Genomic DNA, 16,516 nt, shown 5'->3' on the forward strand with positions numbered 1-16,516 from the left:
ATACACCCAAATGATTTTATAGTACAGTTTTCTATGTTAAACATATTTTGCATGTGGAAATACTTTATAAAATTACCTCCTCTAGTGACCAGATATACGGCCCATGGATTGCACAGTTCAGGAAAGAGGTCTGGTACATGGTCATTATAATAAATGGACTAAGGGGGGTCTTTTACAAAGCCACGCTAGCATTTTTAGCTCGCGGTAAAAATCAGCTGGTGGTAAATGCTGAGAAGCCCCATTATATTCCTATGAGCGTCTCAGCGTTTACGCTAGCTAATTTTTACCATGAGCTAAAACCACTAGCACAGCTTTGTAAAATGCTCCCTAAGTGAAATGAGGAAGCAAAAAATCCCATGGCTAGCTGTAAATCATGGCTCATAACCCCAGGATTCCAGCCCTAGTTCTGAATGAGCTAGATGCACAATAAATTGTTAAGAAACTACTCTGTAAATAATAATAAAAACTATCACCTAGAACTTGTTGCTATATACCTACTAGGCTAAGAAACAACAATACAATTTTATACGTTAAAAATAAATGCATCTGGAGGGCACCGGAGAGCCCGATGAGATGGCAGCCTAGATTACAGCTTGTGTCCCAGACAACAGAAACTTGTTTTTTTCCCGGGCCAACTGACTTCACAATCAGGAAAATCTGCTTGGAAAACTTCAATTAAAATTATGTCTTCCAAAGGTGTAAAGATTAATGCTGCTAATATTCCTCTTCCCGCTTCAAAGTGCCAGAAACAAGAGTGGCATGCATCAGATATTATAGCGCCAGATCAAAGAGAAGAGATCTCTTTAAAAACAATTATGGATGAACTCCTATCTCTTCAGGGAACTGATGATAGATAATCAAACTACTTTACAGGAGCTCAAAGACAACGTTGGAGAGATTAACAACCAATTAACACAGATTCAAATACACATGGAAGCTCTAGATACATGTTGTGAGGCCAATACAGAAGCACTTAAACTATGAGGAACTACATTCATACTCTCAGGATCAGAGAAGGGATCCAGGGAACTGATCCTATAAAATTTTTGGAGTCCTTTATCCCCAACCTTTTGGATATTTCATTCGACAAGCCATTGGAAATACAACACGCACATCGCACACCTCCTTCACGTCAACCTAACCAGAAGTTGCCGTGCCATTTGTCATCAAGATCCTTTGGTATCCACAAGCACTGCATATCCTGCAAAAGGCAAAGCCCCTTTGCAGGGCCGCCGAGAGACTGGGCCAGGCCTGGGGCAAGGCCGCCCCTGGGGCCCCGCCCTTGAGGCTGCCACCGCCCCCCCAGGCTGCCGCCCCTCCTCCACCTGCCCCCTCCACCTGCCACTGGGCCGGGCCCCCTGCATTGAAATCACAGTGCCTCTCACCTCATTGTGAAAGCACTGCAGGCAGCAGCAGATCACCTCCTCCTACTACTACTACTATTTAGCATTTCTATAGCGCTACAAAGCGTACGCAGCACTGCACAAACATATAAGAAAGACAGTCCCTGCTAAAAGAGCTTACAATCTAATAGACAAAAAATAAAGCAAGCAAATCAATTAATGTGTAGAGGAAAGAGGAGAGGAGGGTAGGTGGGGACGAATGGTTACAAGTCAAAAGCAATGTTAAAGAGGTGGGCTTTCAATCTAGATTTAAAAATGGTCAAGGATGGGGCAAGACGTAGGGGCTCAGGAAGTCTATTCCAGGCGTAGGGTGCAGCGAGACAGAAGGAGCGAAGTCTGGAGTTGGCAGTAGTGGGGAAGGGAACAGATAAGAAGGATTTATCCATGGAACGGAGTGCACGGGAAGGGGTGTAGGGAAGGATGAGTGTGGAGAGATACTGGGGAGCAGCAGAGTGAGTACATTTATAGGTTAGTAGAAGAAGTTTGAACAGGATGCGAAAACGGATAGGGAGCCAGTGAAGCAACTTGAGAAGAGGGGTATTATGAGTAAAGCGACCCTGGCGAAAGATGAGACAGGCAGCAGAGTTTTGAACCGACTGGAAAGGGAAGAGGTGACTAAGTGGGAGGCCAGCAAGAAGCAGGTTGCAGTAGTCCAAACAAGAGGTGACGAGGGTGTGGATGAGGGTTTTGATAGAGTGCTCAGAAAGAAAGGGGCGGATTTTACGGATGTTGTAAAGAAAGAAACGACAGGTCTTGGCAATCTGCTGGATATGAGTAGAGAAGGAGAGAGAAGAGTCAAAGATGACCCCAAGGTTTCGAGCTGAGGAGACAGGGAGAATGAGAGAGCCATCAACAGAAATAGAAAATGGGGGGAGCGGGGAGGTGGGTTTGGGAAGAAAAATGAGAAGCTCGGTTTTGGTCATATTTAATTTCAGGTGGCGTTGAGACATCCAGACAGCAATGTCAGACAAGCACGCTGAAACTTTGGTCTGGATGCAAGGTGAGATATCAGGGGTAGAAAGGTAGATTTGGGAGTCATCAGCATAGAGATGGTAGGAAAAGCCATGGGATGAGATTAATGAGCCAAGGGAAGAAGTGTAGATAGAAAAGAGGAGGGGACCAAGAACAGAACCCTGAGGTACGCCGACAGGCAGAGGGATAGAAGTAGAAGAGGATCCACCAAAATGAAAACTGAAGGTGCGGAGGGAGAGGTAGGAAGAGAACCAGGAAAGGACAGAGCCCTGGAATCCAAGTGAGGACAGGGTATTGAGGAGTATGCTGTGATCGGCAGTGTCAAAAGCAGCGGAAAGATCAAGAAGAATGAGGATGGAATAGAGACCTCTGGATTTAGCCAGTAGTAGGTCATTGGAGACTTTAGTAAGCGCAGTTTCGGTTGAGTGGAGAGGGCGAAAACCAGATTGTAGTGGGTCAAGAATAGCATGTGAGGAGAGAAAATCAAAGCAGCGGTGGTGGACAGCACGCTCAAGTAATTTGGAGAGAAAAGGGAGGAGGGAGATGGGTCGGTAATTAGAGGGACAAGTAGGGTCGAGTGAAGGCTTCTTAAGGAGAGGTGTGACCACAGCATGTTTAAAGGCAGCAGGGACAGTCGCAGTGGAAAGTGAGAGGTTGAGAATGTGACAGATAAAAGGAATAAGAGCAGGAGAGATGGCATTAAGAAGGTGGGTGGGAATGGGATCGGAGGAACAGGTGGTACATTTTGAGGAGGAAAGGAGAAGTGTAGTTTCCTCAATAGTAACTTCAGGAAATGAGGAAAGGGAATGAGGGGAAGGAAAGAGAGGGGAACGGACTAGTGGAGGGAGAGGTGGCGAGGTAGAGAATGCAAGGTTTATCTTTTGAACCTTGTCGTGAAAGAATTCAGCAAGGGTCTGAGGAGATAATGATGGGGGAGTTGGGGGAGGGGGCACCTTGAGGAGAGAGTTCAATGTGGTGAAGAGAAGTCGAAGGTTAGAGCCAAGAGAGTTAGTCAGTTGGATATAATAATCCTGTTTAGCGCATGAAAGAGCAGATTGGAAGGAGGTCAGCATGAACTTAAAGTGTAAGAAATCAGCAGGGGCCCGAGATTTCTGCCAGATGCGTTCGGCGGAGCAGGTACAGGAACGAAGGTAGCGGATATTAGAAGTCAGCCACCTCCCTGTTGTTCAGGCCTCCTTCCCTCCCTGTGTCCCGCCCTTGTCTGACGTAACTTCCTCGAGGGCAGGACATAGGAAGGGAAGGAGGTCTGAACAGGGAGGCAATCTGCTGCTGCCTGCAGCGTGTTCACATGGAGGTGAGAGGCAATGTGATTTCAATGCAGGGGGCCCGGCCCGGTGGTGGACGGAGGGGGCATGTGGAATTGCACTGCCGGGCCCCCCTTGGAGGCCTGGGCCTGGGGAATTCCCCCCCCCCCCCCCCCCCTCGGCGGCCCTGCCCCTTTGTCCTTCGAAGGCGAGAAAGTAATGACATTCCCAGATCTCAGCAAATCCACCATTCTGAAACGCAAGAGTTTCCTTGCACTTTGCGACCGCCTCAAGTCCATGGGAGCACAATATGGATTACTTTACCCTGCTTTCATGAGGGTCACCGTACACAACTCCACTTGCTTTGAGGATCCCAAACTTTTGAAACAGTTCCTGGATGGACTCAAATCTTAATAACACCTTTATAACATATCCTGGCTCCCTCTGAAAATCTTCTACAACCTTACTACCATAAGTACCCTGGAATCTTTTGATTTTATTATTTTATAAACTAGGAAAAAAGGCCCGTTTCTGACACAAATGAAACGGGCACTAGCAAGGTTTTCCTCGGAGTGTGTGTGTTTTACAGGGTGTGTGTGAGAGTGAGTGTGTGATAGAGAGAGAGTGAATGTGTGAGTGTGTATGACAGAGAGAGTGAGACTGGATGCGAGAGTGTGTGTGTGAGAATGAGAGTGTGTGCCAGGGACCCCCCCTCCCTCCCTCCCTCCCAGGTCCAGGGTGGCCCCGCCTCCTCCCTCCCTCCCTCCCAGTTCCAGGGTTTTCCCCCATCCCTCCCAGGTGCAGGGTCGGCCCTCTCCCCCCCCCTCCAAGTTCTAGGGTCCGCCCCCCTCCCACCCAGCTCCAGGGTCATTGCCCCGCCTCACTCCCTCCCTCCCAGTTCCAGGGTTGTTGCCCCCCCTCTTCCCCCCCCCCCCCTCCAGCTACCCTGCGATGTTCAACTGCAAAATTAGGGAGCTGTGTAGTGTAATAAAATGCACCTGCAACGTTGTGAAGCTGACTCCGTGGCTTCACTGAAGTGAAGGGTTCATAAGGTTCGTCAGATTCGTCAGTCTGTCACCATCTCTCTCAGCCCCGCCCTCGCGCCTCTGATAGGTCCGCCGCCCTCGACGTCATCACATTTTGACGTGAGGGTGGGGCCAAGAGAGATGGTGACAGACTGACGAATCTGACGAACCTTACGAACCCTTCACTTCAGTGAAGCCACGGAGTCAGCTTCAGAATGTTGGAGGTGCTTTTTATTATTTCTCATGACTGACAATTGTTCTCTTAATTCTCAGTACAATCTGGCTTCTTCTTTCACAATATAATTATGTCACCGGTTATTCACTGCTATTTCTATTATGCTTCTGAAGTTCAATTATTCATAGCTCTGATAGCTTGATAGGTCTAAATGCTCTCCTTTACATATTTCCTAGCAATGCTATATACTTATAAATATGTAAAATCTCTTACAAATAGAGGGGGTCTTTTACTAAAGCTTAGCTCAAGTTATCTGAAGCAAGGCCCTTAGGAATAAAATTGGCCCTGCTGGGCCCTGCTGCAGATAACTGAAGCTAAGCTTTAGTAAAAGACCCCCAGAATTAAGCCTATTGTTTCAGCAGTGCTTTCACCATTTATTACTCCTTAAATTCACGAAGAACTGTTGTTACTGAACAACTATCAATACATTTTACTAACAGCATTACTCAATACCGTCCTATGCTCTGCTATACTGTTTCACGGGCAAGTCCCACATTTGTTCAGAATGTGCCCCCAGTCCTCGGGGCACATCCAGCCAATCAGGGTTTTCAGGATAGCCCCATTGAGTTCAATGGTGATATCGTGAAAGCCCCAAGGACAGGGTTGAAAACCTCTACCTTATTCTATAAACTGGGTCCCATCTTTGGGCGCCAAGTGTCCAGTTTTAAATGTTTCAAGGTGCCTTAATACTGTGAATGGCAGATAGAGTGGTTTGCAAGTCACAGTTCAATGCTCTCCCACGGGAGGTGGTGGAGAGGAAAACGGTAACAGAATTCAAACATGCATGGGATAAACATAAAGGAATCCTGTTCTGAGGTAATGGATCCTCAGAAGCTTAGCTGAGATTGGGAGGCAGGGCTGGTGGTTGGGAGGCGGGGCTAGTGCTGGGCAGACTTATACGGTCTGTGCCCTGAAAATGACAGATACAAATTAAGGTAAGGTATACACAAAAAGTACCACATATGAGTTTATCTTGTTGGGCAGACTGGATGGACCGTGCAGGTCTTTTTCTGCCGTCATCTACTATGTTACTATGTACTGTCTCATTCTTTATTGTTATAGACCTTCAGTGCTTATTGAATTTTATGATTTTAATAAATGTCTTATTTCATTTGTATATTATTAAATCATTTTTTCTCTCGCTTCATCAAAGTTCATTAAAAAATGAATATAGCGCGATTTATTCTCTGACAAGCTAAACTTCCCATAAAACACTGATGTTATATCTAATAGATTTGATAACTACACATATCTCTGATTGCTTTTGATTGCTTTCAGTGATCTCTTTTTACATTATTGTTTGAAATGTTATGTACCCGTCTATTATATTTTGAATTATAGTGTGTACTATTACAACATTGCTATTTCAACATCACCTCTCTGGTACAAGTGGAGTGGAGTGGAAGAGTGGCCTAGTGGTTAGGGTGGTGGACTTTGGTCTTGGGGAACTGAGTTCAATTCCTGTCACAGGCAGCTCCTTGTACCTCTGGGCAAGTCACTTAACCCTCCATTGCCTGCCATGAGTGGGAAAGCACAGGGTACAAATGTAATAAAAATAAATAAATTTACTATTTTATTTATTGATTTGTTGCATTTGTATCCCACATTTCCCACCTATTTGCAGGCTCAATGTGGCTTACATAGTACCGTAAAGGCAATTACCAAGTCCGGAAGAGAAACAAATACAAGGTGATATTGTGGTCGAATAAGGTATATGTGTGTCAGGTACAATGGGGGTTGACAAAAGGAAAGGTTATATAGTGTCCATTTCAAGCTTTGGTTTTGCTGTGTTGCAGAGTGTAGGTATCTATGTTGGGTCTGTGGGGTATGCCTTTTTGAATAGGTAGTTTTTTAGTGATTTCCTGAAGTTTAGGTAGTCGTAGGTTGTTTTCACAGCTTTTGGCAATGTGTTCCATAGTTGTGTGCTTATATAGGAGAAGCTGGATGCGTAGGTTGCTTTGTATTTGAGTCCTTTGCAGTTTGGGTAGTGGAGGTTTAGGTATTTTCGAGATGAACTGGTTATGTTTCTGATTGGTAGGTCGATGAGGTTTGTCATGTATCCTGGGACTTGGCCGTAAATAATTTTGTGGACCAAGGTGCAGATTTTGAAGGTGATAAGTTCTTTGATTGGCAGCCACTGCATTTTTTCTCGGAGGGGTTTGGCACTTTCAAATTGCGATTTACCAAATATCAGCCTAGCTACTGTGTTTTGAGCGGTCTGGAGTTTCTTTGTAAGTTGTTCTTTGCATCCCACATAGGTTCCGTTGCAGTAGTCTGCATGGCTTAGTACCATTGATTGTACAAGGTTGCGAAATATTTCCCTCGGGAAGAAAGGTTTTACGCGTTTGAGTTTCCACATTGAGTGGAATATTTTCTTTGTTGTAAAGTTCACTTGGCTCTCGAATGTGAGGTTGCGGTTGATTGTGACGCCGAGTATTTTCAGACTGTCTGATATAGGGAGGGTGTGGTCTGGGGTGATTAAGGTTGTGGGTCTGTACATATTATGCTGAGACGAGAGGATAAGACAGTGTGTTTTTTCAGTGTTCAGTTTCAGTTGAAAAGAATTTGCCCATGGTGTTCAAACCGAGTTTGATTTCATTGGTGATTTCTGTTAGGTCATATCTGAAGGGAATGTATATTGTGACATCATCTGCGTAGATGAACGGGTTGAGGCCTTGCTTTGATAAGGACTTGGCCAGTGGGATCATCATTATGTTGAAGAGTGTTGGTGATAGTGGTGATCCTTGAGGTACTCCACAGTCTGCTTTCCAAGGAGGTGATATGTTTAATTTTGATTTCACTTGGTATGTTCTGGAGGCAAGAAAACCCTTGATCCAGCTAAGTATATTTCTGCCAATCCCGAAGTAGTCTAAGAGGCTCATTTTCAAAGCACTTAGCCTCCCAAAGTTCCATAGAAACCTATGGAACTTAGCCTCCCAAAGTGCTTTGAAAATATGCCTCTAAGAGTCTTAGTAGTATGTTGTGGTTTACCATGTCGAATGCGCTCGACATATCAAATTGGAGGAGAAGTATGCTCTTGCCTGTAGCTATTTCCTGCTTGAATTTGGCCAGGAGAGTGATTAGCACAGTTTCAGTACTATGGAGGGGGCAAAATCCCGATTGTGATTCATGTAATAATGAGAACTGAGCAACTGTTATTTGATATATACTCTCTTGTATATACAAAAGTTAATTATCTCATCTAAAATACATTACTTTCCTGCATATGAAAACAACCTTACTTGCAAAGTTTACATAAGTACATAAGTATTGTCATACTGGGACAGACCAAAGGTCCATCAAACCCAGCATCCTGTTTCCAACAGTGGCCAATCCAGGTCACAGATACCTGGCAAGATCCCAGAAAAGCTCAATGCATTTTATGCTGCTTATCCCAGAAATAAGCAGTGGATTTTCCCAAGTCAATTTAATAATGATCTATGGACTTTTTCTTTAGGAAGCCGTCCAGACCCTTTTTAAACCCTGCTAAGCTAACCGCCTTTACCATATTCTCTGGCAACAAATTCCAGAGTTTAATTACATGTTGAGTGAAGAAAACGTTTCTCCGATTCGTATTTACTACTTTGTAGCTTCATTGCATGCCCCCTAGTCCTAGTATTTTTGGAAAGAGTAAACAAATGATTTACATCTATGCATTCCACTCCACTCATTATTTTATAGACTTCTATCATATCTCCCCTCAGCCGTCTCTTCTCCAAGCTGAGGAGCCCTAGATGCTTCATCCTTTTCTCATAGGGAAGTCGTCTCATCCCCTTTATCATTTTTGTTGCCCTTCTCTGTACCTTTTCTAATTCCACTGGCAATGAATTCCAGAGTTTAATTACACGTTGAGTGAAGAAATATTTTCTCTGATTTGTTTTAAATTTACTACTTTGTAGCTTCATTGAATGCCCCCTAGTCCTAGTATTTTTGGAAAGAGTTAATAAGCAATTCACATCTACCTGTTCCACTTCACTCATTATTTTATAGATCTCTATCATATATCCCCTCAGCCATCTTTTCTCCAAGCTGAAGAACCCTAGCCGCTTTAGCCTTTCCTCATAGGGAAGTCGTCCCATCCCCTTTATCATTTTTGTCACCCTTCTCTGTACCTTTTCTAATTCCACTATATCTTTTTTGAGATGCGGCGACCAGAATTGAACACAATATTCGAGTTGCAGTCGCACCATGGACCGATACAAAGGCATTTTAACGTCCTCACTTTTGTTTTCCATTCCTTTCCTAATAATACCTAACATTCTATTTGCTTTCTTAGCTGCCACAACAAACTGTGCAGAGCTTTCAACATACCAACATGATGCCGAGATCCCTTTCTTGGTCGGTGGCCTCTAACGTGGAACCTGTATATCATAAAGGCAATAAAAAGGTGCAAACCATACATATTTCTAATTTTAATATAAGCTATTTTGCTTCTTTTGAGCTGAGAGCGACCTTAAGAGTTGCAAAAGAATATAAATGTGCTTTTTCTGAAAAATACCTTTCTAAGTCTGTAGAAATTTGTGGTTTGACATTTTGGCCTGTGCTAACTTGTGGTCAGCAACTAAGCCAGAGACTCCTATGACTAAGGACACTTGCTGTATGTATCCAGATAAACAATCAAAAGGAGAAGTGAGTGGGTGTGGGCAAAACTATAGCCCTAGCACGAGGGTGGGGTAGTAACTTGGTAACATACCCATTATCAAATGAAAACTTATGCTTATATGCATGACAGGCCCTAACTGCCAATATAATAAGAGACTAAATGATAGAATCTGATTCATAACAGGAAACAGAATATTCTGGAAAGATGCATATTCATTAGGTAGGAAGGGTAATTATAATTACGAATAGAAGAAAGGAAGAAAAAAGTATTTAAGAGGAAACAGAACTGAGGATGGCAAGCCTCAATGTGCCTACACTAGCAGGTGGACATATTGACAGCTCCCAGGGAAAACTCTACTTTTATTTGCTACAAATTATACTGTATTAGGAGTTTATTTGTGATTGGTGTCTTTGACAATTTGAATAAACATTTATTATGTCTAATATCTATTTAGTAGCCAGAGTTTTTCTTGCCTGGAATTCTGCCTGGGGGAGTAAAGATTTTACTCCTTCAGAAAGTTACTTCTGTCCCAGAGGCAAGGCAGAAGGAGAAATGGGACTTGATATACAGCCTTTCTGAGGTTTTTGCAACTACATTCAAAGCAGTTTACAAATATTCAGGTACTTATTTTGTACCAGGGGCAATGGAGGGTTAAGTGACTTGCCCAGAGTTGCAAGGAGCTGCAGTGGGAGTTGAACTCAGTTCCCCAAGATCAAAGTCCACTGCACTAACCACTAGGCTACTCCTCCACTTCCAGGTGAACAAAGCTTGCATTACAGCAGGGGCGTAGCTACGGGTGGGCCTGGATGGGCCCAGGCCCACCCAGTTTAGCCTCAGGCCCGCCCGCCCACCCAGAAGCAGATCCTTATCGTGACCGTCTCCCGCCCCTGCCGCAGTGCTTCATTTAATGTTGTCGGCGCTGCTGTTACAGTTTCCCACCCCCGCGGCGGCGCTTTACACTTTACCTAACAGCAACGCTACAGATGCAGCGCTGACGTCCGAGGTCCGACGTCCTGCTCCTGGGCCTTCCGCGTCCCGCCTCCGTAACAGGAAGGTTACATCAGCATGGAAGGCCCAGGAGCAGGATGTTGGACTCGGACATCAGCGCTGCATCTGTAGCGTTGCTGTTAGGTAAAGTGTAAAGCGCCGCCGCGGGGGTGGGAAACTGTAACATCAGCGCCGACAACATTAAATGAAGCGCTGCGGCAGGGGTGGGAGAGGGTGAGGAAGTCAGTGGGGTGCTGCGTGCTGGCCCAGTAAGGGGAGGCAGGGAGGGGCGGGAACAGAAGGGTGCTGGAACTTCCCAGGGGCAGATGGTTGGAGGGAAGGGAGAGAGGTTTTGGGATTTGGGATTTGCAGAGGGGAGGGTTGGAGGGAAGGGGAGAGAGGTTTTGGATTTGCAGAGGGGAGGTTGGAAGGGAAGGGGAGAGGTTTTGGAATTTTGCAGAGGGGAGGTTGGAAGGAAGGGGATAGGTTTTGGAATTTGCAGAGGGGAGGTGGAAGGAAGGGGAGAGGTTTTGGAATTTGCAGAGGGCAGGTTGGAGGGAAGGGGAGAGGTTTTGGATATATAGGGGGGTGGAAGGAAGGGGAGAGGTGCTGGATATGCAGGGGGGGTGGAGGGAAAGGGGAGAAGTGCTGGATATGCAAAGGGTTGAAGTGAAGGGGAGAGGTGCTGGACATGTATGGGGGCTGGATGAAAGGGAAACAGAGGTGCGAACATGTAGGGGGGCTGGATGAAGGGAGAGAGATGCTGGACGTGTGTGGGGGGGGGCTGAAGGAGAGGTGCTGGATATGCAGAGGGAAGGGAGAGAGATGCAGGGAGAAAGAGCCAGATGCATAAGGGGAGGAAAGAGAGGAAGAGAAGCTGGTTGGGGGGTGGGATCAGAGAGGAGAGGGACACATTGGTGTGGAGGGAGAAGGGGACATAGGGAAGTATACAGATACAGAAGGGAGATGAGGGCATTAGGTGGGAGCATGGGGACAGGGACACAAATGTGAGATGCTGTATGGGGATAGCACATGGGCACAGAGGGGTAATGCCTGACCAAGGGGGGGGGGGGGATATGGAATAGAGAAAAAATGCTGGACACTGGAGAGGGGGGTATATGGGCACGGGGGGGGGGGGGGGAGATACCAGACAAGGGAGAGAATAGGAACGCAGAAGGGATATGCTGGGCATGGGGTGCATAGGTGCACAGAGGAATGATGATGGATGAGGGGATATGAACACAGGGGAGATAATGAACAAGGAAATATAGGAAAACAGAGATGGGAGATGGATGATGGACATGAAGAAAGAAGAAATGTCAAATAGGAGATCCTGGCAAGTGAGTTAAGAGAAGACAGAGGGAAGCAGAAACCAGAGACTGGGACCAATATGATTTGAGAAAAAATGACCAGACAACAAAAAGGTATAAAAAATATTTTATTTTCAATGTTGTGAATATAATATGTTGGATTTGGAATGTACATCTTGCCAAAGTTGATGGTAAACATGGCTGGGGTCCAGGAAAGAAACCTAGGAAAGGACCCCAAAGTCCATTACCAGGCTGCGCCTTCAGCTTCCAGCATGCAGGCTTTCTCTTGCCAAAGAACCAAGCACAATTGCCCTAGTTGCATCCCCTAACACCATCCCTGGCATGTGCCATCTTTATATTTTGCACAGGAGCAAATGCCTTTCTTTCTTGTTTCTCTGGTGTTGTACTACATGCAAGGTCTAGTTTCTTGGGGTTTCCATTTAATTTATATTTCTAGAGTTTGTGGTCACTTATTCTGTATTTGGCATTTGTGTCTTGTGTGTGTGACTGAGGTATTCTGTTAGCATGAAGTTTCCATGTAGCATTCTGTAGTAATTTGGTTTGTTCAGCTTTCCTGATAAATGTATTTGTATTTTAGGGCCCTACTATAATATTTAAGGCACTTCTTTTTCATAGGTAGGATCTTTGTTTTTGGAAGTTAGTGTTGGCATGGTAGATTTGCTCAAGGTTCTGAGTGACCTTTGTTTTATAGATTTTTTTAAAGTTAATTTATAGTATGTCTGTAATTGAGATTACACTGGAAAACAAAATTTCTTTAAATGATGAGTTTTATGGAGAATTGTCCTTGCTGTGCTCTGTATCCATTGTTGGTGGAGGGCCAGGAGGTTCTCTGGATGCAGAATGTGTTTGGCTTCAATACCATATATGTGTTGGAGGAGCATGGCTCAGTGGGGCTGAGTAGTGCAGTCTATTGTACTTCCCTTAGCTCTAAATTGGCCTGCAGCCACTGAAGCCTGCACTGCAACCCTCATTGAAGTTATGGGGAGTGGGGTAGGGACAGAGCATGGGTGCATCAGGTTTGCTGTTTTTTTCTTTTTCAAAAAAGTTGGCAACTCTAATGCCCACCCATACAACCCGTTGGCCCACCCAAAAATTGCCTTCTGGCTACGCCACTGCATTACAGATCTTTAGTTCGGTTTCCTCTTTCCCACATAAATCACTTTGCACTTGCTCACATTAAAAGTCATCTGCCATTTAGATGCCCAGTCTCCCAGTCTCTTAAGGTCCTTGTGTAATTTTTCACAATCCTCTCGCGATTTACCAACTTTGAATAACTTTGTGTTGCCAGCAAATTTAATTTAATTACCTCACTAGTTACTCCCATCTCTAAATCATTTATAAATGTTAAAAAGCAGCAGTCCCAGCACAGACCCCCGAGGAACCCCATTATCTACCCTTCTCCATTGAGAATATTGACCATTTGACCCTACTCTCTGTTTTCTATCCTTTAACCAATTTTTAGTCCACAATAGGACACTACCTCCTATCCCATGACTCTCCAATTTCTTCTGGAGTCTTTCATGAGGTACTTTGTCAAACGCCTTTTGAAACTCCAGATACACAATATCAACTGGCTCACCTTTATCCACATGTTTGTTCACCCCTTCAAAGAAGTGTAATAGATTGGTGAGGCAAGATTTCCCTTCACTATATCCATGTTGGCTTTGTCTCATTAATCCATGCTTCTGAAAATGCTCTGTAATTTTATTCTTTATAACAGCCTCTACCATTTTGCCCGGCACCGACGTCAGGCTCACTGGTCTATAATTTCCTGGATCCCCTCTGGAACCTTTTTAAAATATCGGCGTTACATGGGCTACCCTCCAATCTTCCGGTACCATGCTTGATTTTAGAGATAAATTACATATTACTAACAATAGTTCTGCCAGTTCTATCAGTACTCTGGGATGAATATCATGTGGTCCAGGAGATTTGCTACTCTTCAATTTGTCAAATTGCCCCATTACATCCGCTAGGTTTATAGAAATTTCATTCACTTTCTCTGACTTGTCAGCTTCGAATACCATTTCTGGCACTGGTATCTCTCCCAAAATCTTCCTGGAGGAGCACCCATTCCAGTATCTCACCATTCACTTCTATGGAGAAGATAGAGTATAAAAGAGGGGAGATTTTGGCTTAGTTTGAGAGTCCTCTCCAAAGCTTCTGTCAGACGGCGAAGCCCTGTGCGGCTGAAACCAGAATCTGATGTCTGTATTTGTATCAACTTGAAGACTTGTGTTTGGGCCATTTCGGACAGAAGAGGGGATTGTGATGCCGATAGATCCCCCCCTTATAAAGTGGGCGATCTGGTGCACCAGCGTTATTACACGCACAAGACCTGGCGAGATCCGATCTACGTTGGGCCCTTCAAGATAGAAGCCCTGTCAGCCACAGCTGCAAAGCTGGAGGACCACACATCCTGGGTCCATCTGAAAGATATACGAGCTTATCCAATACCCCATCAGGTCTCCTGGATTGTTTCCCATTGATGTTCCCACGAACCCCAGCTCCACCGCCACCGTTTCCAGCACAGCAGTCACTGGAGAGACCAGTCCCACCACGAACTCCATCACCCACCGCCACTGAGCCCGAGACCACCGGACCACGCACCCAACACTTTTGAATCATCTTGATCAACTTGACCAAAGACTAACCACCTTATCCCCTCTCCTGAATCACACCTCCTTGATCTGGCTGACATTATTATCCAAGCCTTCGCAGAATCTCCAGAGTCACCATCTGAACAACCACCTGTATCTGAACCAGTATTGAGTTGCCTTCTTCACCTCCACCTCCCACAGTTCCTGTTCATCCACTTCCCTACGTGGATCTTCGCATCCGCCTCATCAGAATCCGCAATCTGGCAGAACGATCTCCTCCAAGTCCGCAACCTAGCAGGACAGTTGACCCCGGAAGAACGAGAGTCCATTGTGTTTTCAACAGTAAACATTTTGCACGGCAACACCTGTGAGCTGCTCGACATTCTACATCGGTACTTCCCAAATCAAGCCAGATAAATGCCACAGCAAGTTCCGCCACTGTGCACTTCAGAAGTACAGACTGTTTTTCTACATAAGTGTGACTCTGAACAGGTATCTGAAACAAATTCCCATTGGTCCAAAGACTTGGATGACAATTATCTGGAAGCCGCCACCATTTCTGACGACAAGCACGGAACCAGTGCTCGTCCAAGCGTTGCCTCTGCTGTAACGTGTTATATCTATACACCCTCTTCTTCTGCTTCCCATCTGCCAGACTGTTTGCTGTTGGACTCGTGTGCATGATCATACTGTGTATAGGTTTGGTTTTGTTTCTCACTACCTTGTTTCCCTATACTGCTGACAGTAACCTCTTTGACCTTTGGATCACACTTACAGCCTTTCCCACTGGCAACGTTACCTTGCCAGCCGGAAACGCTACGGTACTTGCAACTACTTCTGTACTTGCAATTACCCCAGCAGTACTTGCAACTGCTTCTGTACTTGCATCTACTCCTGCTCCACTACCTACTACAGCATCTTACACAAAACTGCAACAGTACACCACATTCACACGCCCGTTTGGATATAGATCCCCCCAAACGATCTCAAAGATCAGCCCCGCTGCCACCAGTCATCCCACCCCCTGGGCAGACACATCTGGCACTACAGAAATTTCAACTGGCAATCCTCCAGAGCCTATTGAAACCTCTGCAACTACTCCTTTCCTCACTGATCCTCCTGTTTTGTATTCTACAACTGTTCCCAATCCTATCAGTAGCTCGGTCCATATTGTCCCCAATCGTACAACTACTTTTGGGGATAATATTGCCTTGCTTGAATTACGACCCACCCCTCCTCTTTATTCTTTGGTTCCTGCTAGTGACGCTCCTCCTCCCACACATACTACTTTAGCCACGTCAAACATCACCGTCCCAGTCACTCGTCCTCCCAGATAGCTTAACACGCCTAAGTGGCCATCACCTTCATATCACAAGCTAGAGCAGACATATGGTGGTACTGTGGAACCCGCACTATCCGCCATACACTTCCTAACAATTGGACAGGCAGATGTGCCCTAGTCAAATTGGTCATTCCGATCATTATAGCATCCTTGCCTCCTCCTCATAGCAGCTCTTCCTCACGAGTGAAGAGAAATGCAATGCCTGGATCTTTTGATGATCGGGTCTATATAGATGCTATTGGAGTTCCAAGAGGAGTTCCTGATGAGTTTAAAGCCAGAAACCAGGTAGCTGCAGGATTTGAATCAGTTTTCTTTTGGTGGGCGACTATCAATAAGAATCTTGATTGGATCAACTATATATATTACAATCAGCAGAGATTTGTGAATTACACTAGGGATGCAGTTCAAGGAATTGCAACACAATTAGACGCCACTAGCCGGATGACGTTGGAAAATAGATTAGTTCTTGACCAACTTCTAGCAGCGGATGGAGGGGTGTGCCAAAAGATAGGCACCCAGTGTTGCACCTTTATCCCCAACAATACAGCTCCAGATGGATCAATTACCAGAGCTTTAGAAGGCTTAACCTCACTGTCGCAAGAATTGGCAGAGAACTCTGGCGTTGATACATCCTGGACAGGTTGGATGGATAGAGCTTTTGGTAAATGGAAAACATTTATCATTTCAGCAGCCACGACTATAATCAAGACCGAAGGAAAGAATTCATTTAATCTCTCTGCTATGGCTTTGTCT

The 16,516-nt window shown here is 45.2% G+C and overlaps 1 long non-coding RNA gene across 1 annotated transcript; it reads right to left on the minus strand.

Moving 5' to 3' along the window:
• Nucleotides 1-5,495: 5,495 nt before the first annotated feature.
• On the minus strand, nucleotides 5,496-16,220 carry LOC115460221. Its single transcript, XR_003940423.1, has 4 exons — nucleotides 16,210-16,220; nucleotides 13,247-13,250; nucleotides 6,255-6,261; nucleotides 5,496-5,632 (listed from the first exon to the last, which is right to left on the minus strand). It is a non-coding gene; the product is annotated as an uncharacterized LOC115460221 (long non-coding RNA).
• Between the last annotated feature and the right edge of the window lie 296 nt (nucleotides 16,221-16,516).

The sequence above is a fragment of the Microcaecilia unicolor genome, chromosome 1, assembly GCF_901765095.1.
Source record: "Microcaecilia unicolor chromosome 1, aMicUni1.1, whole genome shotgun sequence".
Lineage (NCBI taxonomy): Eukaryota > Metazoa > Chordata > Amphibia > Gymnophiona > Siphonopidae > Microcaecilia > Microcaecilia unicolor.